This window comes from Rhineura floridana, chromosome 1 (genome assembly GCF_030035675.1).
Source record: "Rhineura floridana isolate rRhiFlo1 chromosome 1, rRhiFlo1.hap2, whole genome shotgun sequence".
Lineage (NCBI taxonomy): Eukaryota > Metazoa > Chordata > Lepidosauria > Squamata > Rhineuridae > Rhineura > Rhineura floridana.
Window position 1 is genome coordinate 42,371,693 of NC_084480.1, and position 24,548 is coordinate 42,396,240.

The 24,548-nt window shown below is 43.8% G+C and overlaps 1 long non-coding RNA gene across 2 annotated transcripts; it reads right to left on the bottom strand.

Moving 5' to 3' along the window:
- Window positions 1-8,940: 8,940 nt before the first annotated feature.
- On the bottom strand, window positions 8,941-17,609 carry LOC133375686 (uncharacterized). Of its 2 annotated transcripts, none has more exons than XR_009760305.1 (3): window positions 17,480-17,609; window positions 13,083-13,233; window positions 8,941-9,056 (listed from the first exon to the last, which is right to left on the bottom strand). It is a non-coding gene; the product is annotated as an uncharacterized LOC133375686 (long non-coding RNA). The 2 variants fall into 2 exon arrangements; XR_009760306.1 differs by lacking the exon at window positions 17,480-17,609 and adding an exon at window positions 17,045-17,125.
- Window positions 17,610-24,548: the final 6,939 nt, after the last annotated feature.

Here is a 24,548-nt window from a genome sequence, read left to right on the forward strand (position 1 = left end):
AAAAAATGAGTATTAGTTTCCTACATAATAAAAACTGTGATAAACCCTAATTTCTTTAAAAATAGGGTTGGAGGGAGAGAGATTTACAACACAAACACAAGTCTGCACTATGTTTACTCACAAGTCCCATTAATTTACAGCACAATCCTAACCATGTCTACTCAAAAGCAAGTCCTAATGGAGTTCAATGGGGTTTACTCCAGGTACATGCTTTACTCCCAGAAATGGCTTTACTCCCAGAAAAGCAGATATTGGATTAAATACTTTCATATTTCATAGCCCAGGGTCTGACTCTTGGACAGAAGAGGAAAAAAAACATTAAGCCATATTACTTACGCAAACTGTCAGCCACCATGTCCTTTGGTGACATCACAGGCAGTCCCTTGCCCACAGTAACAGCACAACCTCCTGACAATGGTAAGGACACCTCATACAGCGATGTATTCATTTATTATTAAAATATTTCTAGCCTCATGTATAGCTATGGCTTCATGTATACTGATACCAGGGAGAGGCACACCATAACGCTCTGGGATTTGATCTCCCATTACCTGTTTTTGAATAAAGCAAGGGACTCCACAGGAGATGAATACAAAAAACCTTTTATTTAGAAATAAAAGCTGGCTTCTTTAAGCCTTGCAGTCCTCTTTGTCGCTGTCACAGGTAATCTCTTCCAAAACCTCACCAGCTTCAGAGACACCCCTGGAAGGAAAAAAACACAGAAAATGAGGGGGATGGCAACTATCCAACAGCCTCACCCAGGCACCTCCACCAGCATCCGCCTGGCAACTTCATCCTCTAGCTTCCACCTGCCAACATTCACTGGTGTCATTTAGTCATGGTACATCCACCGGTTTGTCACATTCACACACTTACACCCACCCAACCCCTTTACCGCATCCGAAACTCCACTCACACACACACACACGGCCAGCCGACATCCATGAAGAACGCCAGCGACAACATCCGCCCCTTTCTCGCCCCTCCCCATCCATTCACATTCGTTCCCCGGCTTCAACCCACAAATATCGACCGTCAAACAGCTTCCTCCACAAACATCCGCCTGCTTCAGCCTTGCGGCATCCGCCAGCTTCCGAATGCGAAATCCACTGGCTTCCATACACACTGCCAGCTTCCGCTAGGTCCATCGCTAGACATCAACCAGCTTCAGATGTGAGTAGCAGCCACCTTCAAGCCGTGATCCCACTCAGCAAGTAAACTTGCCTCATTATCACTCCATGATGGCATCCCGCAGCCAGATGATCACCTCCTTGCATTTGCCAATTCGCCTTCTCCAAGTGAAAGACCAGGCCATGCTTTTGCTTCAGTCCACTTGCCCCCCCTTTATATCCACTCAACGGCCATGTGCTTCTGTGATGCCACAGGCAGTCCACAGCCTGTGGCAACAGCTGGGGAGGCCTCATCCTCATCTCTTCACACACCTCACAATTGTGGGTGTGACTCAGCTATGATTTATTTGATTGCTCTTTTAATATTAAAAAGTTTTATAGCCCACTCTTCATCTGTACTCATACTGTGCTGGGGAAGATTGTTCAGCCCAAGGATGGCCTTCCCTTGCGGGCAACGTTCTGGGGACACCATGCCAGAGGGGGGCAGGGCCAGAGGCGAAAAGTAGGCATGGCCAAATGCAAGTGTGGGTGGAGCAACGGCCGTGACTTATCTTAGTACATTCGGCTCCATTCCAGTTATGCAAAAATCAAAGGTTTCTGCACTTTCCCATCTCTCCAGTCCACTTAAGCAACAGGCCTCATCACAGTTCAAGGACACAAAAGCACTTGAGGAGGGTTTGGAGCTGGGCCTGTGATGGGCATGGGTAGGGAACATTTAATCTAGCCTACTTGCTTTCAGCAAGAAGGGTTAAGTGCCTTCAGGCTAGGGCAGTCACCAGAAGGCCACAGCAGAGACAAAGGAGCCTAGTGTTGTGGAGATGTTAGATGGGAGCTTTGGGGAGTAAAGATGGAGGCTCCTGAAGGCTGCAATTCTAAACACACTTACTAAGGGATTAAGCCCCATAGAACTCAACAGGACTGACTTCTAAGTAGATATAGTTTGGACTGTGCTGTTGGTAAACCTTGGCTAGGGTTCTTCTGCAAAGACATCCATATCCAAGCAGGGTTGGCAACCCCCTGCCTGGAATACCCTGCCCTTATCTTTTAATGTGGCTGCTCCAAATGTTTTTACAGATTTGACCCTTTACTTCAGCAAGAGGTCTGAAAAATGAGTAAGAGTAAGAAGTATCTTTTAAAATTGTTCTTTTCAATTCACTCTTGAATGAACATCATACCTAGGGCAGATCCACACCATGGCTTTAAAGCACATTCAACACCCATTTGAAGCACATGAATCCCACCACAGAATCATGGGAACTGCAGTTTGTTAAGAGTGGTGAGAACTATAACTGTGAGGGGGAAATGACACTTCCCAGAATTCTTTAGGGGAAGTCATGCGCTTTAAATGCGAGTTGGATGTGCTTTACACATATTGTGTGAATCCGCTTAATAAATTTTGCCTGCATGTAAATTGTTTTAATTAATTTTTCAAAATGGAAATAAGCTATAAAGTGTAGTGGGTGACCATGGGCTACTCACCATTTCTCTGCCCCTCAGGATGAAAACAATGGAGAACCATGACTACCCCAAGGCATACTTAAAATGTCAAGGAAGTATTGTACAACCATAGTATGCAATTGGATACTTATAGGGACACAGCATGACAAAACTGGGTGGAAGTAATGAGTGGGGTACCACAGGGCTCGGTCCTGGGCCCAGTGCTCTTCAACATTTTTATTAACTACTTGGATGAGGAGGTACAGAGCATGCTCATCAAATTTGCAGATACTACAAAATTGGGGGGCATAGCTAATACCGTGGAAGACAGAAACAAAATTCAAAGGGACCTTGATAGGCTGGAGCATTGGGCTGAAAACAACAGAATGAAATTCAACAGGGATAAATGCAAAGTTCTACACTTAGGAAAAAGAAACCAAATGCACAGTTATAAGATGGGGGATACTTGGCTCAGCAGTACGACATGCAAGAAGGATCTTGGAATTGTTGTTGATCATAAGCTGAATATGAGCCAACAGTGTGATGTGGCTGCAAAAAAGGCAAATGCTATATCAGGCTGCATTAACAGAAGTATAGTTTCCAAATCATGTGAAGTATTAGTTCCCCTCTATTCAGCACTGGTTAGGCCTCATCTTGAGTGCTGTGTCCAGTTCTGGTCTCTGCACTTCAAGAAGGATGCAGACAAACTGGAACAGGTTCAAAAGAGGGCAACAAGGATGATCAGGGGACTGGAAACAACGCCCTATGAGGAGAGACTGAAGGAACTGGGCATATTTAACCTGGAGAAGAGAAGACTGAGGGGAGATATGATGGCACTCTTCGAGTACTTGAAAGGTTGCCACACAGAGGAGGGCCGGGATCTCTTCTCGATGATCCCAGAGTGCAGGACACAGAATAATGGGCTCAAGTTGCAAGAAGCCAGATTTCGACTGGACATCAGGAAAAGCTTCCTAACTGTTAGAGCCATACAACAATGGAACTAATTACTAGAGAGGTAGTGGGATCTCCGACACTGGAGGCATTCAAGAGCCAGCTGGACAGCCATCTGTCGGGAATGCTTTGATTTGGATTCCTGTATTGAGCAGGGGGTTGGACTTGATGGCCTTATAGGCCCCTTCCAACTCTACTATTCTATGATTCTATGAAAATATTTATATAAGCATGACTATCAAATGTTTATTTATATAACCTGTAAAGATATTTATAGTGCAATCCTATGTTTGTTTACTCAGAAGCAAGTCCCAATGTATTCAATGGGGCTTACTAAACCAGGGAAAACTGCAGCCTCAAGTGATAAGGAACTTGTTCTTTTAACAAGTCCTTTAAGTTGAGACCTTATCCCAGTCTGCGTCTGTGTTGAAATTGCTTTTTAATATGTTTTTAAACTTTTTCTTAAAAAAAATGTTTTTAAAGCTTTTAAAAATGTTTTTAAAGATGTTTTGTTTTAATATATTTTAAAGTCTGTTTTTATGAGTTTTGAAGTGTTCTTAGTGCTTTTGTTTGCTGCCCTGGGTTCCTACTGGGAGGAAGGGTGGGATATAAATCAAATAATAAAAATAAATAAATAAATAAACTTCATTCATTTTTTTAAAAAATGAGTATTAGTTTCCTACATAATAAAAACTGTGATAAACCCTAATTTCTTTAAAAATAGGGTTGGAGGGAGAGAGATTTACAACACAAACACAAGTCTGCACTATGTTTACTCACAAGTCCCATTAATTTACAGCACAATCCTAACCATGTCTACTCAAAAGCAAGTCCTAATGGAGTTCAATGGGGTTTACTCCAGGTACATGCTTTACTCCCAGAAATGGCTTTACTCCCAGAAAAGCAGATATTGGATTAAATACTTTCATATTTCATAGCCCAGGGTCTGACTCTTGGACAGAAGAGGAAAAAAAACATTAAGCCATATTACTTACGCAAACTGTCAGCCACCATGTCCTTTGGTGACATCACAGGCAGTCCCTTGCCCACAGTAACAGCACAACCTCCTGACAATGGTAAGGACACCTCATACAGCGATGTATTCATTTATTATTAAAATATTTCTAGCCTCATGTATAGCTATGGCTTCATGTATACTGATACCAGGGAGAGGCACACCATAACGCTCTGGGATTTGATCTCCCATTACCTGTTTTTGAATAAAGCAAGGGACTCCACAGGAGATGAATACAAAAAACCTTTTATTTAGAAATAAAAGCTGGCTTCTTTAAGCCTTGCAGTCCTCTTTGTCGCTGTCACAGGTAATCTCTTCCAAAACCTCACCAGCTTCAGAGACACCCCTGGAAGGAAAAAAACACAGAAAATGAGGGGGATGGCAACTATCCAACAGCCTCACCCAGGCACCTCCACCAGCATCCGCCTGGCAACTTCATCCTCTAGCTTCCACCTGCCAACATTCACTGGTGTCATTTAGTCATGGTACATCCACCGGTTTGTCACATTCACACACTTACACCCACCCAACCCCTTTACCGCATCCGAAACTCCACTCACACACACACACACGGCCAGCCGACATCCATGAAGAACGCCAGCGACAACATCCGCCCCTTTCTCGCCCCTCCCCATCCATTCACATTCGTTCCCCGGCTTCAACCCACAAATATCGACCGTCAAACAGCTTCCTCCACAAACATCCGCCTGCTTCAGCCTTGCGGCATCCGCCAGCTTCCGAATGCGAAATCCACTGGCTTCCATACACACTGCCAGCTTCCGCTAGGTCCATCGCTAGACATCAACCAGCTTCAGATGTGAGTAGCAGCCACCTTCAAGCCGTGATCCCACTCAGCAAGTAAACTTGCCTCATTATCACTCCATGATGGCATCCCGCAGCCAGATGATCACCTCCTTGCATTTGCCAATTCGCCTTCTCCAAGTGAAAGACCAGGCCATGCTTTTGCTTCAGTCCACTTGGCCCCCCTTTATATCCACTCAACGGCCATGTGCTTCTGTGATGCCACAGGCAGTCCACAGCCTGTGGCAACAGCTGGGGAGGCCTCATCCTCATCTCTTCACACACCTCACAATTGTGGGTGTGACTCAGCTATGATTTATTTGATTGCTCTTTTAATATTAAAAAGTTTTATAGCCCACTCTTCATCTGTACTCATACTGTGCTGGGGAAGATTGTTCAGCCCAAGGATGGCCTTCCCTTGCGGGCAACGTTCTGGGGACACCATGCCAGAGGGGGGCAGGGCCAGAGGCGAAAAGTAGGCATGGCCAAATGCAAGTGTGGGTGGAGCAACGGCCGTGACTTATCTTAGTACATTCGGCTCCATTCCAGTTATGCAAAAATCAAAGGTTTCTGCACTTTGCCATCTCTCCAGTCCACTTAAGCAACAGGCCTCATCACAGTTCAAGGACACAAAAGCACTTGAGGAGGGTTTGGAGCTGGGCCTGTGATGGGCATGGGTAGGGAACATTTAATCTAGCCTACTTGCTTTCAGCAAGAAGGGTTAAGTGCCTTCAGGCTAGGGCAGTCACCAGAAGGCCACAGCAGAGACAAAGGAGCCTAGTGTTGTGGAGATGTTAGATGGGAGCTTTGGGGAGTAAAGATGGAGGCTCCTGAAGGCTGCAATTCTAAACACACTTACTAAGGGATTAAGCCCCATAGAACTCAACAGGACTGACTTCTAAGTAGATATAGTTTGGACTGTGCTGTTGGTAAACCTTGGCTAGGGTTCTTCTGCAAAGACATCCATATCCAAGCAGGGTTGGCAACCCCCTGCCTGGAATACCCTGCCCTTATCTTTTAATGTGGCTGCTCCAAATGTTTTTACAGATTTGACCCTTTACTTCAGCAAGAGGTCTGAAAAATGAGTAAGAGTAAGAAGTATCTTTTAAAATTGTTCTTTTCAATTCACTCTTGAATGAACATCATACCTAGGGCAGATCCACACCATGCCTTTAAAGCACATTCAACACCCATTTGAAGCACATGAATCCCACCACAGAATCATGGGAACTGCAGTTTGTTAAGAGTGGTGAGAACTATAACTGTGAGGGGGAAATGACACTTCCCAGAATTCTTTAGGAGAAGTCATGCGCTTTAAATGCGAGTTGGATGTGCTTTACACATATTGTGTGAATCCGCTTAATAAATTTTGCCTGCATGTAAATTGTTTTAATTAATTTTTCAAAATGGAAATAAGCTATAAAGTGTAGTGGGTGACCATGGGCTACTCACCATTTCTCTGCCCCTCAGGATGAAAACAATGGAGAACCATGACTACCCCAAGGCATACTTAAAATGTCAAGGAAGTATTGTACAACCATAGTATGCAATTGGATACTTATAGGGACACAGCATGACAAAACTGGGTGGAAGTAATGAGTGGGGTACCACAGGGCTCGGTCCTGGGCCCAGTGCTCTTCAACATTTTTATTAACTACTTGGATGAGGAGGTACAGAGCATGCTCATCAAATTTGCAGATACTACAAAATTGGGGGGCATAGCTAATACCGTGGAAGACAGAAACAAAATTCAAAGGGACCTTGATAGGCTGGAGCATTGGGCTGAAAACAACAGAATGAAATTCAACAGGGATAAATGCAAAGTTCTACACTTAGGAAAAAGAAACCAAATGCACAGTTATAAGATGGGGGATACTTGGCTCAGCAGTACGACATGCAAGAAGGATCTTGGAATTGTTGTTGATCATAAGCTGAATATGAGCCAACAGTGTGATGTGGCTGCAAAAAAGGCAAATGCTATATCAGGCTGCATTAACAGAAGTATAGTTTCCAAATCATGTGAAGTATTAGTTCCCCTCTATTCAGCACTGGTTAGGCCTCATCTTGAGTGCTGTGTCCAGTTCTGGTCTCTGCACTTCAAGAAGGATGCAGACAAACTGGAACAGGTTCAAAAGAGGGCAACAAGGATGATCAGGGGACTGGAAACAACGCCCTATGAGGAGAGACTGAAGGAACTGGGCATATTTAACCTGGAGAAGAGAAGACTGAGGGGAGATATGATGGCACTCTTCGAGTACTTGAAAGGTTGCCACACAGAGGAGGGCCGGGATCTCTTCTCGATGATCCCAGAGTGCAGGACACAGAATAATGGGCTCAAGTTGCAAGAAGCCAGATTTCGACTGGACATCAGGAAAAGCTTCCTAACTGTTAGAGCCATACAACAATGGAACTAATTACTAGAGAGGTAGTGGGATCTCCGACACTGGAGGCATTCAAGAGGCAGCTGGACAGCCATCTGTCGGGAATGCTTTGATTTGGATTCCTGTATTGAGCAGGGGGTTGGACTTGATGGCCTTATAGGCCCCTTCCAACTCTACTATTCTATGATTCTATGAAAATATTTATATAAGCATGACTATCAAATGTTTATTTATATAACCTGTAAAGATATTTATAGTGCAATCCTATGTTTGTTTACTCAGAAGCAAGTCCCAATGTATTCAATGGGGCTTACTAAACCAGGGAAAACTGCAGCCTCAAGTGATAAGGAACTTGTTCTTTTAACAAGTCCTTTAAGTTGAGACCTTATCCCAGTCTGCGTCTGTGTTGAAATTGCTTTTTAATATGTTTTTAAACTTTTTCTTAAAAAAAATGTTTTTAAAGCTTTTAAAAATGTTTTTAAAGATGTTTTGTTTTAATATATTTTAAAGTCTGTTTTTATGAGTTTTGAAGTGTTCTTAGTGCTTTTGTTTGCTGCCCTGGGTTCCTACTGGGAGGAAGGGTGGGATATAAATCAAATAATAAAAATAAATAAATAAATAAACTTCATTCATTTTTTTAAAAAATGAGTATTAGTTTCCTACATAATAAAAACTGTGATAAACCCTAATTTCTTTAAAAATAGGGTTGGAGGGAGAGAGATTTACAACACAAACACAAGTCTGCACTATGTTTACTCACAAGTCCCATTAATTTACAGCACAATCCTAACCATGTCTACTCAAAAGCAAGTCCTAATGGAGTTCAATGGGGTTTACTCCAGGTACATGCTTTACTCCCAGAAATGGCTTTACTCCCAGAAAAGCAGATATTGGATTAAATACTTTCATATTTCATAGCCCAGGGTCTGACTCTTGGACAGAAGAGGAAAAAAAACATTAAGCCATATTACTTACGCAAACTGTCAGCCACCATGTCCTTTGGTGACATCACAGGCAGTCCCTTGCCCACAGTAACAGCACAACCTCCTGACAATGGTAAGGACACCTCATACAGCGATGTATTCATTTATTATTAAAATATTTCTAGCCTCATGTATAGCTATGGCTTCATGTATACTGATACCAGGGAGAGGCACACCATAACGCTCTGGGATTTGATCTCCCATTACCTGTTTTTGAATAAAGCAAGGGACTCCACAGGAGATGAATACAAAAAACCTTTTATTTAGAAATAAAAGCTGGCTTCTTTAAGCCTTGCAGTCCTCTTTGTCGCTGTCACAGGTAATCTCTTCCAAAACCTCACCAGCTTCAGAGACACCCCTGGAAGGAAAAAAACACAGAAAATGAGGGGGATGGCAACTATCCAACAGCCTCACCCAGGCACCTCCACCAGCATCCGCCTGGCAACTTCATCCTCTAGCTTCCACCTGCCAACATTCACTGGTGTCATTTAGTCATGGTACATCCACCGGTTTGTCACATTCACACACTTACACCCACCCAACCCCTTTACCGCATCCGAAACTCCACTCACACACACACACACGGCCAGCCGACATCCATGAAGAACGCCAGCGACAACATCCGCCCCTTTCTCGCCCCTCCCCATCCATTCACATTCGTTCCCCGGCTTCAACCCACAAATATCGACCGTCAAACAGCTTCCTCCACAAACATCCGCCTGCTTCAGCCTTGCGGCATCCGCCAGCTTCCGAATGCGAAATCCACTGGCTTCCATACACACTGCCAGCTTCCGCTAGGTCCATCGCTAGACATCAACCAGCTTCAGACGTGAGTAGCAGCCACCTTCAAGCCGTGATCCCACTCAGCAAGTAAACTTGCCTCATTATCACTCCATGATGGCATCCCGCAGCCAGATGATCACCTCCTTGCATTTGCCAATTCGCCTTCTCCAAGTGAAAGACCAGGCCATGCTTTTGCTTCAGTCCACTTGGCCCCCCTTTATATCCACTCAACGGCCATGTGCTTCTGTGATGCCACAGGCAGTCCACAGCCTGTGGCAACAGCTGGGGAGGCCTCATCCTCATCTCTTCACACACCTCACAATTGTGGGTGTGACTCAGCTATGATTTATTTGATTGCTCTTTTAATATTAAAAAGTTTTATAGCCCACTCTTCATCTGTACTCATACTGTGCTGGGGAAGATTGTTCAGCCCAAGGATGGCCTTCCCTTGCGGGCAACGTTCTGGGGACACCATGCCAGAGGGGGGCAGGGCCAGAGGCGAAAAGTAGGCATGGCCAAATGCAAGTGTGGGTGGAGCAACGGCCGTGACTTATCTTAGTACATTCGGCTCCATTCCAGTTATGCAAAAATCAAAGGTTTCTGCACTTTCCCATCTCTCCAGTCCACTTAAGCAACAGGCCTCATCACAGTTCAAGGACACAAAAGCACTTGAGGAGGGTTTGGAGCTGGGCCTGTGATGGGCATGGGTAGGGAACATTTAATCTAGCCTACTTGCTTTCAGCAAGAAGGGTTAAGTGCCTTCAGGCTAGGGCAGTCACCAGAAGGCCACAGCAGAGACAAAGGAGCCTAGTGTTGTGGAGATGTTAGATGGGAGCTTTGGGGAGTAAAGATGGAGGCTCCTGAAGGCTGCAATTCTAAACACACTTACTAAGGGATTAAGCCCCATAGAACTCAACAGGACTGACTTCTAAGTAGATATAGTTTGGACTGTGCTGTTGGTAAACCTTGGCTAGGGTTCTTCTGCAAAGACATCCATATCCAAGCAGGGTTGGCAACCCCCTGCCTGGAATACCCTGCCCTTATCTTTTAATGTGGCTGCTCCAAATGTTTTTACAGATTTGACCCTTTACTTCAGCAAGAGGTCTGAAAAATGAGTAAGAGTAAGAAGTATCTTTTAAAATTGTTCTTTTCAATTCACTCTTGAATGAACATCATACCTAGGGCAGATCCACACCATGCCTTTAAAGCACATTCAACACCCATTTGAAGCACATGAATCCCACCACAGAATCATGGGAACTGCAGTTTGTTAAGAGTGGTGAGAACTATAACTGTGAGGGGGAAATGACACTTCCCAGAATTCTTTAGGGGAAGTCATGCGCTTTAAATGCGAGTTGGATGTGCTTTACACATATTGTGTGAATCCGCTTAATAAATTTTGCCTGCATGTAAATTGTTTTAATTAATTTTTCAAAATGGAAATAAGCTATAAAGTGTAGTGGGTGACCATGGGCTACTCACCATTTCTCTGCCCCTCAGGATGAAAACAATGGAGAACCATGACTACCCCAAGGCATACTTAAAATGTCAAGGAAGTATTGTACAACCATAGTATGCAATTGGATACTTATAGGGACACAGCATGACAAAACTGGGTGGAAGTAATGAGTGGGGTACCACAGGGCTCGGTCCTGGGCCCAGTGCTCTTCAACATTTTTATTAACTACTTGGATGAGGAGGTACAGAGCATGCTCATCAAATTTGCAGATACTACAAAATTGGGGGGCATAGCTAATACCGTGGAAGACAGAAACAAAATTCAAAGGGACCTTGATAGGCTGGAGCATTGGGCTGAAAACAACAGAATGAAATTCAACAGGGATAAATGCAAAGTTCTACACTTAGGAAAAAGAAACCAAATGCACAGTTATAAGATGGGGGATACTTGGCTCAGCAGTACGACATGCAAGAAGGATCTTGGAATTGTTGTTGATCATAAGCTGAATATGAGCCAACAGTGTGATGTGGCTGCAAAAAAGGCAAATGCTATATCAGGCTGCATTAACAGAAGTATAGTTTCCAAATCATGTGAAGTATTAGTTCCCCTCTATTCAGCACTGGTTAGGCCTCATCTTGAGTGCTGTGTCCAGTTCTGGTCTCTGCACTTCAAGAAGGATGCAGACAAACTGGAACAGGTTCAAAAGAGGGCAACAAGGATGATCAGGGGACTGGAAACAACGCCCTATGAGGAGAGACTGAAGGAACTGGGCATATTTAACCTGGAGAAGAGAAGACTGAGGGGAGATATGATGGCACTCTTCGAGTACTTGAAAGGTTGCCACACAGAGGAGGGCCGGGATCTCTTCTCGATGATCCCAGAGTGCAGGACACAGAATAATGGGCTCAAGTTGCAAGAAGCCAGATTTCGACTGGACATCAGGAAAAGCTTCCTAACTGTTAGAGCCATACAACAATGGAACTAATTACTAGAGAGGTAGTGGGATCTCCGACACTGGAGGCATTCAAGAGGCAGCTGGACAGCCATCTGTCGGGAATGCTTTGATTTGGATTCCTGTATTGAGCAGGGGGTTGGACTTGATGGCCTTATAGGCCCCTTCCAACTCTACTATTCTATGATTCTATGAAAATATTTATATAAGCATGACTATCAAATGTTTATTTATATAACCTGTAAAGATATTTATAGTGCAATCCTATGTTTGTTTACTCAGAAGCAAGTCCCAATGTATTCAATGGGGCTTACTAAACCAGGGAAAACTGCAGCCTCAAGTGATAAGGAACTTGTTCTTTTAACAAGTCCTTTAAGTTGAGACCTTATCCCAGTCTGCGTCTGTGTTGAAATTGCTTTTTAATATGTTTTTAAACTTTTTCTTAAAAAAAATGTTTTTAAAGCTTTTAAAAATGTTTTTAAAGATGTTTTGTTTTAATATATTTTAAAGTCTGTTTTTATGAGTTTTGAAGTGTTCTTAGTGCTTTTGTTTGCTGCCCTGGGTTCCTACTGGGAGGAAGGGTGGGATATAAATCAAATAATAAAAATAAATAAATAAATAAACTTCATTCATTTTTTTAAAAAATGAGTATTAGTTTCCTACATAATAAAAACTGTGATAAACCCTAATTTCTTTAAAAATAGGGTTGGAGGGAGAGAGATTTACAACACAAACACAAGTCTGCACTATGTTTACTCACAAGTCCCATTAATTTACAGCACAATCCTAACCATGTCTACTCAAAAGCAAGTCCTAATGGAGTTCAATGGGGTTTACTCCAGGTACATGCTTTACTCCCAGAAATGGCTTTACTCCCAGAAAAGCAGATATTGGATTAAATACTTTCATATTTCATAGCCCAGGGTCTGACTCTTGGACAGAAGAGGAAAAAAAACATTAAGCCATATTACTTACGCAAACTGTCAGCCACCATGTCCTTTGGTGACATCACAGGCAGTCCCTTGCCCACAGTAACAGCACAACCTCCTGACAATGGTAAGGACACCTCATACAGCGATGTATTCATTTATTATTAAAATATTTCTAGCCTCATGTGTAGCTATGGCTTCATGTATACTGATACCAGGGAGAGGCACACCATAACGCTCTGGGATTTGATCTCCCATTACCTGTTTTTGAATAAAGCAAGGGACTCCACAGGAGATGAATACAAAAAACCTTTTATTTAGAAATAAAAGCTGGCTTCTTTAAGCCTTGCAGTCCTCTTTGTCGCTGTCACAGGTAATCTCTTCCAAAACCTCACCAGCTTCAGAGACACCCCTGGAAGGAAAAAAACACAGAAAATGAGGGGGATGGCAACTATCCAACAGCCTCACCCAGGCACCTCCACCAGCATCCGCCTGGCAACTTCATCCTCTAGCTTCCACCTGCCAACATTCACTGGTGTCATTTAGTCATGGTACATCCACCGGTTTGTCACATTCACACACTTACACCCACCCAACCCCTTTACCGCATCCGAAACTCCACTCACACACACACACACGGCCAGCCGACATCCATGAAGAACGCCAGCGACAACATCCGCCCCTTTCTCGCCCCTCCCCATCCATTCACATTCGTTCCCCGGCTTCAACCCACAAATATCGACCGTCAAACAGCTTCCTCCACAAACATCCGCCTGCTTCAGCCTTGCGGCATCCGCCAGCTTCCGAATGCGAAATCCACTGGCTTCCATACACACTGCCAGCTTCCGCTAGGTCCATCGCTAGACATCAACCAGCTTCAGATGTGAGTAGCAGCCACCTTCAAGCCGTGATCCCACTCAGCAAGTAAACTTGCCTCATTATCACTCCATGATGGCATCCCGCAGCCAGATGATCACCTCCTTGCATTTGCCAATTCGCCTTCTCCAAGTGAAAGACCAGGCCATGCTTTTGCTTCAGTCCACTTGGCCCCCCTTTATATCCACTCAACGGCCATGTGCTTCTGTGATGCCACAGGCAGTCCACAGCCTGTGGCAACAGCTGGGGAGGCCTCATCCTCATCTCTTCACACACCTCACAATTGTGGGTGTGACTCAGCTATGATTTATTTGATTGCTCTTTTAATATTAAAAAGTTTTATAGCCCACTCTTCATCTGTACTCATACTGTGCTGGGGAAGATTGTTCAGCCCAAGGATGGCCTTCCCTTGCGGGCAACGTTCTGGGGACACCATGCCAGAGGGGGGCAGGGCCAGAGGCGAAAAGTAGGCATGGCCAAATGCAAGTGTGGGTGGAGCAACGGCCGTGACTTATCTTAGTACATTCGGCTCCATTCCAGTTATGCAAAAATCAAAGGTTTCTGCACTTTCCCATCTCTCCAGTCCACTTAAGCAACAGGCCTCATCACAGTTCAAGGACACAAAAGCACTTGAGGAGGGTTTGGAGCTGGGCCTGTGATGGGCATGGGTAGGGAACATTTAATCTAGCCTACTTGCTTTCAGCAAGAAGGGTTAAGTGCCTTCAGGCTAGGGCAGTCACCAGAAGGCCACAGCAGAGACAAAGGAGCCTAGTGTTGTGGAGATGTTAGATGGGAGCTTTGGGGAGTAAAGATGGAGGCTCCTGAAGGCTGCAATTCTAAACACACTTACTAAGGGATTAAGCCCCATAAAACTCAACAGGACTGACTTCTAAGTAGATATAGTTTGGACTGTGCTGTTGGTAAACCTTGGCTAGGGTTCTTCTGCAAAGACATCCATATCCAAGCAGGGTTGGCAACCCCCTGCCTGGAATACCCTGCCCTTATCTTTTAATGTGGCTGCTCCAAATGTTTTTACAGATTTGACCCTTTACTTCAGCAAGAGGTCTGAAAAATGAGTAAGAGTAAGAAGTATCTTTTAAAATTGTTCTTTTCAATTCACTCTTGAATGAACATCATACCTAGGGCAGATCCACACCATGCCTTTAAAGCACATTCAACACCCATTTGAAGCACATGAATCCCACCACAGAATCATGGGAACTGCAGTTTGTTAAGAGTGGTGAGAACTATAACTGTGAGGGGGAAATGACACTTCCCAGAATTCTTTAGGAGAAGTCATGCGCTTTAAATGCGAGTTGGATGTGCTTTACACATATTGTGTGAATCCGCTTAATAAATTTTGCCTGCATGTAAATTGTTTTAATTAATTTTTCAAAATGGAAATAAGCTATAAAGTGTAGTGGGTGACCATGGGCTACTCACCATTTCTCTGCCCCTCAGGATGAAAACAATGGAGAACCATGACTACCCCAAGGCATACTTAAAATGTCAAGGAAGTATTGTACAACCATAGTATGCAATTGGATACTTATAGGGACACAGCATGACAAAACTGGGTGGAAGTAATGAGTGGGGTACCACAGGGCTCGGTCCTGGGCCCAGTGCTCTTCAACATTTTTATTAACTACTTGGATGAGGAGGTACAGAGCATGCTCATCAAATTTGCAGATACTACAAAATTGGGGGGCATAGCTAATACCGTGGAAGACAGAAACAAAATTCAAAGGGACCTTGATAGGCTGGAGCATTGGGCTGAAAACAACAGAATGAAATTCAACAGGGATAAATGCAAAGTTCTACACTTAGGAAAAAGAAACCAAATGCACAGTTATAAGATGGGGGATACTTGGCTCAGCAGTACGACATGCAAGAAGGATCTTGGAATTGTTGTTGATCATAAGCTGAATATGAGCCAACAGTGTGATGTGGCTGCAAAAAAGGCAAATGCTATATCAGGCTGCATTAACAGAAGTATAGTTTCCAAATCATGTGAAGTATTAGTTCCCCTCTATTCAGCACTGGTTAGGCCTCATCTTGAGTGCTGTGTCCAGTTCTGGTCTCTGCACTTCAAGAAGGATGCAGACAAACTGGAACAGGTTCAAAAGAGGGCAACAAGGATGATCAGGGGACTGGAAACAACGCCCTATGAGGAGAGACTGAAGGAACTGGGCATATTTAACCTGGAGAAGAGAAGACTGAGGGGAGATATGATGGCACTCTTCGAGTACTTGAAAGGTTGCCACACAGAGGAGGGCCGGGATCTCTTCTCGATGATCCCAGAGTGCAGGACACAGAATAATGGGCTCAAGTTGCAAGAAGCCAGATTTCGACTGGACATCAGGAAAAGCTTCCTAACTGTTAGAGCCATACAACAATGGAACTAATTACTAGAGAGGTAGTGGGATCTCCGACACTGGAGGCATTCAAGAGGCAGCTGGACAGCCATCTGTCGGGAATGCTTTGATTTGGATTCCTGTATTGAGCAGGGGGTTGGACTTGATGGCCTTATAGGCCCCTTCCAACTCTACTATTCTATGATTCTATGAAAATATTTATATAAGCATGACTATCAAATGTTTATTTATATAACCTGTAAAGATATTTATAGTGCAATCCTATGTTTGTTTACTCAGAAGCAAGTCCCAATGTATTCAATGGGGCTTACTAAACCAGGGAAAACTGCAGCCTCAAGTGATAAGGAACTTGTTCTTTTAACAAGTCCTTTAAGTTGAGACCTTATCCCAGTCTGCGTCTGTGTTGAAATTGCTTTTTAATATGTTTTTAAACTTTTTCTTAAAAAAAATGTTTTTAAAGCTTTTAAAAATGTTTTTAAAGATGTTTTGTTTTAATATATTTTAAAGTCTGTTTTTATGAGTTTTGAAGTGTTCTTAGTGCTTTTGTTTGCTGCCCTGGGTTCCTACTGGGAGGAAGGGTGGGATATAAATCAAATAATAAAAATAAATAAATAAATAAACTTCATTCATTTTTTTAAAAAATGAGTATTAGTTTCCTACATAATAAAAACTGTGATAAACCCTAATTTCTTTAAAAATAGGGTTGGAGGGAGAGAGATTTACAACACAAACACAAGTCTGCACTATGTTTACTCACAAGTCCCATTAATTTACAGCACAATCCTAACCATGTCTACTCAAAAGCAAGTCCTAATGGAGTTCAATGGGGTTTACTCCAGGTACATGCTTTACTCCCAGAAATGGCTTTACTCCCAGAAAAGCAGATATTGGATTAAATACTTTCATATTTCATAGCCCAGGGTCTGACTCTTGGACAGAAGAGGAAAAAAAACATTAAGCCATATTACTTACGCAAACTGCAAAAAACTCAAAGCCACCATATTCTGACGTTCAGCCTAGGCATGCCTGGATCAACAAATCAAAACTCTGGCGTCATTGGCTACAATCATGAAAGGGCGGGGTTATAGCCAGAGCTTTGAAAAGTTACTTTTTTAAACTACAACTCCCATCAGCCCCAGCCAGCATGGCCACTGGATTGGGCTGATGGGAGTTGTAGCTAGAGCATGGATCTGTTTAAAAAAAAGTTGTGCGGGGGGTTGGAGTTTTGGTGTATACCTCGGGAATTAGACCACCTAGAAACTTACTTTTTTTTTTTAATTGAAGCTGAGAGTCCGGAGAGTAAGGGGTGGTAGCCAGAGAGCCAGAGCCCCCCCCAAAACCAGAGGCTCCAGCTGAAAACACACACAACGGGGCACGCACACACACACACAAATCATTGTCATTCACCTCCACAGCTCTTCGCCATTCTGCTACTGCCAGGCCTTCTCCTCCGTTGTCCTGGCTTTTTCCTCTGGTGTCCATTTTGTCCTCTCAGACACTAGCAGGCCCTGCCTACCTCTTCCCTCGTGCCTCCTAACACAGATCACGAGGGAAGAGACAGTCTGCGCAGAGGTCCAGTCAGTGTGAGGCACATGTCTTGTGTTAACCAATCACAGCCAGGAGCTGACTTCCCCTTGTTCCCGCCCCCAAGTAACGTCCAACCTAACGTGGAAACGTTAAAGTTGCAGCTGAAAAGTAGAGAAATTACTAGTCGTTCCTTTACTTGCCAAATGTAATGGAATTACCCACTCGTTATTTAAAATTGTAACTAATTACAAGTAACTCATTAAAAATAACGAGTTACTTCCAAGCTCTGGTTATGCTACTCCCTTGTATGAGTTGTTGAAGAAGGAAACTTTATAGGAAATGGACTAAAGAATGTCATCAAGCGTTTGAAGATATCAAACGAGCTTTACAAAAGGCACCAGCGTTGGCCCTGCCAGATGGACTTAAACCATACAGATTGTATGTTTCAGAAAACAAGGGAACTGCTAGTGGAGTCTTGACACAACAGTGGGGTCCTGATTACCTACCTGTAGGTTATTATTCCTCCCAATTGGATCCTGTGGCAAGAGGATGGCCAGCTTGCCTACGAATTGTGGCAGCCACAGGAATCCTTCTGAAGAAAGCAGAGAAAATCATGATGGGAGCCCCTGTGGAAGTATTGGGACCGCATGATTTGAAAAGGATCCTGGGAGAGAAGGCAGCTAAGGTTCTTAGTCCGAGCCGACTTACCCAGTATGAACAACAGCTGCTGGGACGGCAAGACTTACGCCTGAGAGCTTGTAATACTTTGAATCCAGCGACATTATTGCCTCAACCAGGAGAGTTGGTGCATGATTGCATCCAGACACTGGAATGCTCATTGAAACCCCGAGTAGACCTGACCGATCAGCAGATAGCAGGGCGACATTTATATGTGGATGGAAGCTCGAAGGTGATAGATGGACAACGGTATGCAGGTTACGCCGTGTGTGAGGACCTGAAGGCTATAAAGAGCGTTAAGTTGCCAACTACTTATTCAGCCCAGATGGCAGAACTGGCTGCAGACATAGATGCCCTGCGAGAACTGGACCAGCAAGACGGGAATATATACACTGATTCCAAGTATGTATTCCAAACTGCACATGCTTTCGCTATGCTGTGGAAAGAGAGAGGTTTTATTAAAAGTGATGGACACAGAATTGAGCATCAATAAATGATAATGGAATTCCTGGAATGTGTTCAACTACCAAAGAAAGTAGCTATTATCCATGTGAAGGCCCATGGAAGAGAAATGGATCCAGTTCGGCAAAAGGGAAATCATCAAGCAGATGAGGCAGCAAAGGAAGCAGCGCTGAGTGGACGACCATTGGAGAGGAATTTAATGAATATTATGATTCCATGGAAGGAGTTGGTCCCTCAATATTCTAAGAAAGAGGAAGATGCTGCAGTACAGTATGGAGCTCAGAAATTACCTAGTGGTTGGTGGCAGTTACCTACAGGACTAATCTTTGTCCCAAGGGCAGTGCTTCAAGCCCTTGTAATGGAGACTCATAGACAGACCCATCTTGGAGGCAACGCTTTAGGGGATCTTTTGATCAGACAAGTAGTTGCACCAGGATTATATGAAGAAACAAAGCGAGCGGTATATGGATGTACTATCTGTGCAGCAACTAATCCTGCTCCAAAGCCACCACCGGCCATGGGAGGAAGACCATGGGCCTACTACCTTTTCCAGAGACTACAGATAGACTTTGCAGAATTACCAAGATGTGTGAGGTACAAGTATTTACTTGTCATAATAGATCAGTTGACAGGATGGATAGAGGCTTTCCCCACGCGAACGGCGACAGCAATTACAGTAGCAAAGATACTGTTGAAGGAAATCTTTCCAAGATACTCCATGCCAGAGACATTTGAGTCAGACCAAGGTCCGCACTTTGTGAGTAAGATAATTTGCGCTGTAAGTGCAGCCTTGGGGTTCAAATGGAACCTTCATACTCCTTGGAGACCACAATCATCCTGTCAAGTTGAATGCGCCATCCGGACGGTTAAGACTTTGTTGACCAAATTGTGCCAAGACACCAAGTTGAATTGGGTGACAGCACTGCCATTGGCTCTGACCATTATGAGAAACACTCCAAGGGGAAAAACAAAATTGACTCCTTTTGAGTCACTGTTTGGCAGACCTCCCATTGAGCCTGGGCCCCAGACAGAGATTAATGGGGAATTAGGGAACAGACAGTTATTGGAGTATGTTACTGCCTTGCAGGGTGTTTTGTCCTCTATTCACAGGCACAATCGTGAGTTTCAGAGGTTACCCCTGGATGTGGCGATCCATCAATACCAACCTGGTGATTGGGTACGAGTTCGGAAGTGGAAGCAAGAGCCTTTGCAGCCCACGTGGGGACCACCGGAGCAGATCATTTTAATTACGGAATCGGCAGTAAAGCTTGTAGGCCACAAGCGATGGGTCCATGCTAGTCGTATAAAAAGAGCCAAGCCTGTAATTATCCAGGAACCCGAGCAGGGAGTAGCTAAGGACTCCCCACCTGGAGGGGTGAAGGATCAGACACCTGAAGCCAAGTGGCTGTCGGAAACCGTACCGGGTTTCAGCCTGAAGCTCAAGCTCAAGAAACAATAAACTTGAATGGGCGGGTCTCTTCCCCCTCGCCCAATGCAAGCCTTGCCCAGTGGAGCACCAGTATTTCATAGGTTTAGGGTCACGATTCCAGTAGTAGTCATTCAAGAGAGACCTCCGCTAGGCCATTATAGACGTGACCGATATATTTGGCATCCAGTTACCAATACTCAAATTACAGTTAGATAACTATTTGCAGCGAATGGGAGGCTCTGTACGACCTTTACCTTTGAAAACAGCTGTACGAGAGTTTCCAGGAGATAGCCGACCAGCGGTAGATGTGATAGTATTGTACGCTCGACCTAGGTTAAATCAGAAGGGCTACGTACGAACAAGATACCGTTGGAAAGTGCTGACTTGGGGCTTGTTAACATTTTGGAGATTAGGATTAGAAGATATTAATATAGAATTAGATTATAATTAGTTATACTTTATGTCAAAATGGGTCGAACCCACACAAGTACCAACTCCTTTGGCTTTAAGCCTATACTTGGTACTATCTTGTGTCTTGCTTCTCTATTTATGGTATATGTCTACTTCTCAGCTTCTTTTCCCGCACAAGAAACGAGAGTATGCAGTCGTCAAAGGCGCTCATTCCAGGAGAACAGGGAAAATGTGTTTGTTAAACTTGCCCAGGAAGTAGCAGAAGGATTTAATCTTAGCAGTTGTTGGGTCTGTGGCAATCCAAGAGGGTTTCCACAGTGGCCATGGATGGCAATACCTCTCAACCCAAGTGGTTATTAAGTAACCTTAGTGAGGTACATAATGGAACAGGAGCTTGGGGAACAAGTCACTGGTGGTATCTAAATTGGGTTCCTACTGGCCAGTATTGTGTTTCACAGAACTCTACCAAGACAGTGCATTGGCTCGGAAATAGTAGGTGTAATTGGACTCTCCAATATGCTACTCGACATTATCCAGGACCCAGAGAGACCATCACTCCTTGTGCCCTGTGGAGTAATGGAACACATGTGGCATTAAAGAATGGTACCTGGGCACTGTGTATTCGGATGGAAAAGAATGGGACAAATGACACATATTCGTGTCGTACCCATTGGAGTAATTTAACTCAGGAGGGACAGTTATATGCCTGGTTTCAAAGCAGTAAGAATCAGTCTCTCAATAGGAAAGAATGGGCCTGGCATCATTTGAACGGGACAATAGTGAATGGATTCCAGAATTATTGGGCAATTACTAACCATACAGAATCTGGATGTGCCTGCAAATGGAAAAATGAAACAGGGTTATGGAGATGTACGATAACTCGGGGAGGGGCTAGTTTAAGTCCTCTTGGAAATGAATCATATTACATCCCATACCAAATTACTGGGTCCACGTTTAACAAAGAGGCACTTCCAGCACTAAAAGGCCATTATTGGATTTGTGGATCTATGGCCTACTCAGTTTTACCAGTCAATTGGACAGGCACATGTTATCTTGGGATTATACAACCCCAATATGCAATAAAAGGTGGAAGCTTAAATCCTTTAATTCCAGTATTTGATGAAGAACAGTCTGTGAGGAGGAAATGGGCAATTGATACCTCTTTGACCAAAGGCCAAGGAAATAATTGGGGAGATACTTGGCCTCCAGAACGTATCATCGCAACTTATGATCCGGCCTCATGGGCACATGATGGCTCAGCGGGATACCGTGGCCCGATATATATTTTGAATCGCCTTATTAGACTTCAGGCGGTATTGGAGATAATAACCAATCAAACAGCTAAAGCTTTAACATTGCTTGCTGATCAATCAACACACATGAGAGAGGGTATACTCCAAAATAGATTGGTCTTGGATTATTTGTTAGCCAAAGAAGAAGGGGTCTGCAGACTCCTCAATCTAACAGAATGTTGTTTGAAAATTGATGATAATGGTGAGATAGTAAAAGACATCGCTAACAAAATCAAAAAGCTTGCCCATGTCCCGGTGCAAACTTGGAAAGGAATAGATCTTGGAAGTTGGGGGAGTTGGTTTAATTGGTTTGGAGGAATGAAAACAATGATTGTATTGGTTGTTCTGATTTTATTGGGATGTATGCTTTTACCTTGCTTATTACCTATAATCATGAATGGTATTCGCAGTATAGCAGATAATGCAGCAGCTAAAAGTAGTATGCAAATGTATGGCAAAATTATGTATCAACAAGTGATTCAGAATGAAGAAGCTATATGATATTAAATATCAAAAAGCTTCTAAGGGGGGAATTGTGACACTGGACTTTATTTGCTTAGTTAAAAATGTATTTTGCTTACTGTGGCCTTGTTTACTGAAAGTAAATGGGTACTGTGCCTGCTTTGAGATAAAAATGATGCTGGCCTCATAGACCATGTTTTGATAACAATGTGGAAAACAACCGTGCTGAAGTGAAAAACAAGTGAAAAACAACACCATAAAAGGGCAATGGAATGTTATAGGGAAGCAACATTAAGAAAGATAGAAACTGCACGTATTAATTTCTTGTAAAGCACATGATTTCTTGTAAGGGGCATGTATTAGAATGATGCTTGATGATGCTGATGTAATTAACATATCAAAGTTAATAAGAAGGCTGGCTGTGCTCAGCTTAAGTCAGAACTAGCCTGGCTGCTTCTCCACATGCACGTGTTAGTAATAAATATACTCTTCCTCCATCTTGTTTCGTCGTTTCTGAACTCTATTGGGGTGAGTATTGGGAGCGAACTCAAGCCACCAGGACCTCTAAAAGGGACTGGGGCGTTTTGTTTGTAACAGCAGAATCCGCCCATTCACTCAGTCCGGAGAGGTCCTTTTGGAGCTCTTTGCATTCACTTCTTGTTTTAACAACCCTGAACAATTTAGTATCATCAGCAAACTTGGCCACCTCACTGCTCACCCCTAACTCTAGATCAGTGGTTCCCAATCTTTATGAGTGTACAGAACTCCCTCTGTAACCTCAAAAAATTTCATGATCCTCACATGTTAATTGTTGCCGCCCCCCCCCCCCCGCTGCTGCTGCTGCTCTGGCCATCACCACGATTTGCATGCAGGCGGAGAAACAGAGGCAGAAAAGAGAGAGAAATCTGCCTGGCAGGAAATTAAAGCCCAATAAATATGTAATAAATTTAAACATACAGGTCATGCAAGCCAAAATAGGAGCAGACTTGGATGTCGGGGGTGGGGGTGGGCGAGTGTGAAGAGAGAAATAAAAGATAGAAGTAATACAAAGGGAGGGGGCAGGGTTAAAGGGAGGAAAGGTGTGTCAAGTTGTGGGTGAAGGAGAAGTGCAGTGGGTCAAAAGAAGGCAGCAAGTAAGAGGCTGTAATGGCTGGAAGAGTGAAGAGGAGCATCTAGGTGCTTCCTTTCTTGGAGTGACCTAGTGGGAAGGGGTTGCAAGAAGGCTAGAAGACACACACACACTTCCCACTCAGTACACGTTCGCTGTGTCTGCGCTCTCCTTCTGCTATTGCTGCTGCCGCCACCAGTCCATGCAGCATGCAAAGGCTGGGGTAACCCATCTCCATAACGGGTTAAGGAGCTGGGAGCTCAGGAAAAGCAATCAGCAGCTGGTCTCTTGAGGGGCAGGGTGAGGAGCAGGGAACAGAAGTTGCTCACACTTGCTCAGTTTTTTTCAGCAGTCCTGAAGAGGTTAAAATAATAATAAAAATAATTCCTCTCTTGGCTGTTTGTGGCCCCCCCAAGATGACTTCCCGGCCCCTTGGGGGGTCATGGATCCTAGGTTGGGAATCACTGCTCTAGATCATTTACGGACAAGTTAAAAAGCATAGTTCCGAATACTGATCCTTGGGGGATTCCACTTCCTGCAACCCTCCATTGGGAGAACTGTCCATTTATTACAACTCTCTGCTTTCTATTTCCTAGCCAGTTCCTGATACTCAAGACATCTCTTATTCCATGACTGCTAAGCTTACTCAGGAGTCTTTGGTGAGGTACCTTGTCAAAAGCTTTTTGAAAGTCCACATACACTGTGTCTACTGGATCATCTCTATTAATATGTTTGTTGACACTCTCAAAGAACTCTAGTAAGTTAGTGAGACAGGACATATCCTTGCAGAAGTCATGCTGATTCTGCTTCAGCAAGACTCACTCTTTTATATGCTTGGTTATTGTAATTTCTACTAGTTTTCGCAGGACAGACATTAAGCTAACCAGCCTGTGATTTCTTAGATTCCCCCCAGATCCCTTTTTAAAGATTGGTGTCACACTGGCCACTTTCCAGTTTTCAGGTATGGAGGCAGATCTGAGGGACAAGTTACATATTTTTGTTAGAAGATCAGCAAGTTCACATTTGAGTACTTGAGAACTCTGGGATGGATGCCATCCGGACCCGGCAATTTTTCAGTTTTTATTTTATTTATTAACTCTAGAACTT